Source organism: Dromiciops gliroides, chromosome 1 (assembly GCF_019393635.1).
Source record: "Dromiciops gliroides isolate mDroGli1 chromosome 1, mDroGli1.pri, whole genome shotgun sequence".
Classification (NCBI taxonomy): Eukaryota; Metazoa; Chordata; class Mammalia; order Microbiotheria; family Microbiotheriidae; genus Dromiciops; species Dromiciops gliroides.
This window is the reverse complement of record NC_057861.1, coordinates 41,963,491-41,969,744: the sequence shown is the minus strand read 5'-3', so window position 1 is coordinate 41,969,744 and position 6,254 is coordinate 41,963,491. Positions and strand designations below refer to the sequence as shown.

The window sequence follows — 6,254 nt, the reverse complement described above, 5'->3', positions numbered from 1 at the left end:
CATATTAGGAAACTTTTCAGATTGTAGCACCTGGACAGCTCCCAAGCAGATCTCATAAGACCAGGAGCACACCTCCCTGGGAGCACACCCATCTTCATCATACACATGATGGGGAAAACTGATGGTGGGGCAAAGCTAAGAAAGAAGACTTGAGTTTGAAATGAAGAAAATTCAAACTGGGAAAATGGCAGACCTGTTTGGGGGAACCAGTGCCTTTCCTCTCTCCATTTATCTTGGTTTTCATACTTGTGCAAATTTTTCAATTTTCATAATATGGGGGAAGGGAGATGGTAAATACTAGAGTAACAGAAACCATTTGAATAGAAGAATCTGATAGTTCTATGTATTGGCAAGTTCAGGCATGGCTGCCTCATGCTGTGTTTGGGAGAGATCAACAAGTGCTTCCACCACCAATAATGCATCTATTGATGCCTCTCTACCGTGGAAGTTTTGTCATGAGTGAAGAGCTCTAGACACATTCCATCTTCCATTCTGTCCCGTGAGGGAAAGGGAGGAAGAATTTTAGTTCTGTGTTGCTTGTTTACCTGTCTCTGGGAAGTTGATGTGGTCTGAAGAATACATGTGCTGGGTGCCTTGACGTCAGCTTCTTTTGATTCATCTCTACTATTCTTGTTAAATCTCATAGCAAAGTGTGTCTTCTTTGGGAACTACAATGATAATCATACTTGCTAGCATTTATAAGTGCTTTAAGATTTACATATTATATATAATACATTATGATACAATAAAACATAACATTACATTACAACACCACATAATACAGCATAACATAACATAATATATAATACAATATAATTTATTCCTTACTATAGTCTTTTGAAGATGCTGCTATTATTATACCAATTGTTACAGATAAGAAAAGTGAGAGAAGGTTAATGGTTTGTTGAGGGCTTATTTAGCTCCTAGGTGTTTGAAGTAGAAATTGAATTTGGGTCTATCTGAATGCGAGTCAAGTCTTTTTTTTGAGGTTATCATCAGGGGGTTCTTAACCTTTTTTATGTCAAGGATATCTTTAGAAATCTGGCAAAGCCTATGGCTCTCTTTCTCAAAATAATGTTTTTATTTATTTTTATTCATTATTTATTTATTTTCAGTAAGTAAATGGCTTTTATTTAAGAAGCTGGGAGTATGTAAGGGAAAACACAATACAGAAAAAAAGACACATTAGGCAGGAGTTACTGGGAGGAGACCATGATGCTGGAAACACTCTCAAAGTCATTCTTTTCCACAATTTTCTTGGGCTTGATGCTCTCCTCTTGGCTGCAAATGAAGACCTGTCTTGCCTCATTGGAACTCCAGCCATATTTGCTCATCCATACTTTCAACTGGCTGTCTGAAAGATCTCCCAGCATCTCAGCCAGAGGCCAGTGATCAATATGTTAATACATGATGCCCACAACATGGCAGATAAATTTTCAGACAGAGTCTTCAAAGCCTGTGATGCCATTGAGGAGAAGGAGATCCACGTTCTTATCCAGGGCATGCCAGAAAGCTTGGAAGTGACAAGTCTCCAGCAAGTACCCCAAGTACAGGATCTGCTTGATGGGTTGCTCTTTTTAAATTTTTTTTTTTTTGCAGGGCAATGAGGGTTAAGTGACCTGCCCAGGGTCACACAGCTAGTTAAGTGTCAAGTGTCTGAGGCTGGATTTGAACTCAGGTCCTCCTGAATCCAAGGCCAGTGCTTTATCCACTGCGCCACCTCGCTGCCCTGGGTTGCTCTTTTTGATGAGCCTGATCGATCATGTATTTGCACAGGGTGAAGTCCGTGTGGGGGAAGATAGTGAGAGCCTTCAGCAGAATTTGGGCTGTCACTGTGGTCTGGAAAAAGGTCGGGTTGAACTGGGAAAGCCTGAGCGTGGCCAGGTTGGCTTCTAGGTCACAGGCATTTTCCTTGGCCTGGGTGTCCACATAGCACTCCAGGGTGGTCAGGTTCTCAGGACTCTACCTGTCAATGCCCTTGAGCAGCTTGGCCACATTGGTGTGCATCTGCTTGAACAGTGCCATGTCCTCCTCCTTATTGCAAGCAGACGCTGAAGCCGAGGCCAGGCTCAAAATAATGTTTTTAAATAGATAAAACAGGATTGTGAAGAAAACCAATTATATTAAAATAGTTATTAAATAGTAAAAAAAAAAAAAAAACCATGGACCCCCAGGTTAATAACCCTTTGTATACCTTCATGATGTCTTATATAGCAAAGTAAGCATAGGAAAGGAAGAACTAGTGGGTTAAAAGCACCAAACCTCACTCTGATTAGACAAAACCGTTAAAAACATTCCAAAAGGGGTAGAGACAAGGGATGAGCTTCAATTACCTGCTTTGAAAGACAAAGGGAGGCACTGAGAGATTAGAAGTTATCATCGTCCCCATCATCATAGTTCTTGCTCAGGAAAACTGCTATCTAACCGTATCTCCCTAACCTGTATTTGTGAAGTGAATATTTTGAAGCCAAGTGTAAGAATTAATATTTAGTCCTATGAAATTTCACATTACTAGAACTGTATTAATGTTCTAGCCTGTCAAGATCTTTCTGGACCCCGACCTTAGCATCTAATGTATTAACTAGCCCTCCCAACTTTGTAACATCTGCAAATCTGGTAAGCATTCAGCTATGACTTCTATATTATCAATAATAAAGTTAAACAGTGCAAGGCAAAATGCTGATCCCTGGGACATTCCACTAGAGACTTCTTTACAAATTGACATTGAATCATTAAGGATTATCTTTTGGGTTCAACCAGTCAACTGATTTTAACTCCAAGCCACTATACAATTATGGTTTGGACATAGACTCTGGAATTCTTTTTCTAATTCCCACTCCAACCATAAAGTCAGGTGCCCAGAGATGGCTGGCTACATTCCCCCCCCCTCAAAATTATAGGGGTATTCCTGGAAGTTCAGATGGGTATTTATAAAGCTGTTGGCTTGAGTTCTGACTCCAGTGCATTTCTCCCAATATCAATCTTCAGTTATTTGTTATTTCCTATATCATTGATTGATATAACAATTAGTGTCTCAATATCAATTTGAGGTGAATTTGGCATCAATATCAATTAACATCAGTTGCCTTTTTTAATCACTTAACTTTTAAAAATAAATATTTAATGAGATTTAACAAGAAGAGACATACAAAAATATCTCCTCAAACTAAGAGATTGGATCTCCTTTATACTATTTAGGTCCTAGTGGATAGTGGTGAAGTGGGATCAGATTTAAAGTGGTCACTACAAAGCATTCACCCACACTTTTACTTCTGAATTTGACATCTCTGTTGGGTGTCAAGTCTTTCCTTTGTTGCAGGATGTGATGCCGCACTGGTATACTGGGATTGACTGTTGGAAAACTTCAGTATGAATTCTTATCACTGGATCTCTGTTCTTCCAACCTTTTGAAATTGAAACAAGGAACAAACATAAATAGGAGGCAATCCCATCCCAAATAAAAAATTGCCTAACAGGTCATTTCATACTGGTTTCATGGTGGTTCCAAGTGAAAGAGGGCCCAGGGCCTCCCTCCCACGCAGGGGCCTACAGCAGTTCATCCTTCTCACTCAGCTCTGGGGACACACAGAAGTTGATTTGGCACCACGGGTGTATTTTATATGAAGACTCAATTTGTTCTTCCCAAAATAAAAAAGGGCCCTCTTCACCACACAATAAGCAGAAACGAAACAGTCAGATAATATTTATATATGTTCTGAAGTATAGGACAGGGCCTTCCATCATGCAAACTCAGAAGCAGACCCACTAAATATTCACATGAGAGATTGCATTGAGTGGAACACAGTGTATGTATTCCTAAGGACTGGGCTCTTGTTGGCCAGTCCAGAATTCACTATTACATAAGCCTCTGACTATTTTTTTTCTATAAAAAGATCATGAGAAACTTTATCTAATGCTTTGCTAAAATCTAGATAGATTATGTTTATAATATGCTCTTGATTTACCAGTTCAGCAACCATTAAAAAAATGAAGTTAGTCTAGCCTGATATGTTCTTGCTGAAGCTACACTCAATCTTTGTGATTACTTTTTCCTGTTTTAGCATTTCACCAATTTATAATCATATAAAATTTCTCCTCAAAATTCTAAGTCAAGTTTATAGGCCTCTAGTTTGCAGGGTGCCTTATCTTTTTTTGAAACTTGGGGACATTTGCCCATCTCTAATCTTTCAATACATATCTCATTCCCCAAGTTCTTTCAAATATCACCAATGGTGACTCGACAGTCACACTTGCCAGTCCTTTCCAGACTCAAGGATGGAGTTTATCTGCCTCTGGAGGCTTTACCTTATCAAAGGCAGTTACGTCATCTCTTCCTATCTCTTTATTTATATTGGTCTCATTTCTTATTTTCTACTTTTGTTCCACATTTTTCAGTCCAATGGCCTTTCTTACTGGCAGAACAATCAGACTAGAGAACATCTCTGCTTCATTCTGTCATTAGTTTATCATCATTTAATTTGCCCTGAACAATGATCCTATCCCTTCTTTGAATGTCCTGTTTTCTTGAAAATAGTTTAAAATAAGCAAACAAAATCCTCTCTTTTTGCTATTCTCTTGACATCCCATTACTTTTCCCCTGGTTTCAATTGGAGTCTTTGTTGGACCATCCCTGGCTTCTAAATTCACTTTGCCAAAGTATTTTGTGCTTTTAAAAGGACAGAGTACTGGACCTGGAGTCAGGAAGACCTAAGTTCAAATCTGACCTCACAACACATAATAGCTCTGAGAGCCTTGTTAAATCAATTCACTTCAGTTTGCTTCAGTTTCCTCAACTGTAAAATTGGGATAATAATAACCTTTATATCACAGTACTGTTGTGAGGATTAAATGAAGCAGATCTTTCAGGTCTTTTCTTTTCTTTTTTCTTTCTTTTTTTTTTTTTTTTGTCAGGGCAATAAGGGTTAAATGACTTGCCCAGAGTCACACAACTAGTAAGGATTAAATGAGACAATATTTGTAAGGTGCTTAGCACAATTCCTAGCACTACTATGTGCTATATAGATGTTAGATATTGATTATTATTATTAACTTCATCAGTGGCCATGGTGGGGTAAGGAGGGAGAGAATGAACAGTTATTAGTCAGCTACTGTGTGCCAGGCACATTTAACTGTTAATTCTCTAAATATGGTATCTGTAACCAATAAGTTGGTATGCTAGTGAAGTATTCGAACTGTACCCATATCGATGTTCTTACTATAAGTGTGACTGAAGACATGACGAGCCTTTTACTAGACAAAAGACAAAAGATCATAGATTTAAAGCTAAGTAAAATCTTAGAGTTAATTATATCCAACCATCTAATTTTAAAGATAAGGAAACTGAGGCACAGAGAGTTTAAATGACTTGCCAGAGTCATACAGACAGTATTTGAAGCAAGAAAATGACAAAAGCAATAATAGCTATTTATAATAGCCTTATTAGCACTTTAAGGTTTGTAAAAGGCTTCCCATTTTCTATTTCATTTGAGTCTGCCCAGGGCCTCATAATTAGTGTGAGTCAAGTATTTGAGCTCAAGTATTCCTGACTCCAAGCCTCACCCTCTACCCATAATGCCACCTAGTTGCCTGTGCTAACTTAGATATTCCTGACTCTAAATTCTGCATTATAAGCACTCTTGCCCCAAGAATAGCTCACAGACTCCCTTGGGAGAAGTGAATAAAGGACTTGCAAGAGTTGGCTTCATTTATCATGCAGTATCATTTCCTGGTACACCTGGTCAATCTCACCTTGTGGTGTTCATGAAGAGAGGGTCCACAGATCAACACAGAGAAAGAAAATGGTGACTTTTGTGTCAATCTCAGTTACCAAAGATGAAAAAAAGTACACATGCTATGAATAACAAGATAAACTCCCAACTAAGTCAATATATTCTATATCACCTGGATATGTAAGGAAAACATGGAAAGGTGGTGAAAACTATGCTGAATAACATGTTTTTTTTTTTTTTCAGAGCAATGTGGGTTAAGTGACTTGCCTGGAGTCACACAACTAGTAAATGTCAAGTGTCTGCGGCTGGATTTGAACTCAGCTCCTCCTGAATCCAGGGCAGGTACTTTATCCACTGTGCCACCTAGCTGCCCCCAGACTCTTTTTATTCTAAAACATGTTATTCAGGGGGCAGCTAGGTGGAAAAGTGGATAAAGTGCCGGCCCTGGATTCAGGAGGAGCTGAGTTCAAATCCAGCCTTAGACACTTGATACTTACTAGTTGTGTGACCCTGGACAAGTCACTT

At 38.8% G+C, this 6,254-nt stretch overlaps 1 pseudogene; it reads right to left on the bottom strand.

Annotated features, from left to right (window-relative positions):
* Positions 1 to 1,196: 1,196 nt before the first annotated feature.
* On the bottom strand, positions 1,197 to 2,025 carry LOC122736925 (annotated as a pseudogene).
* Positions 2,026 to 6,254: the final 4,229 nt, after the last annotated feature.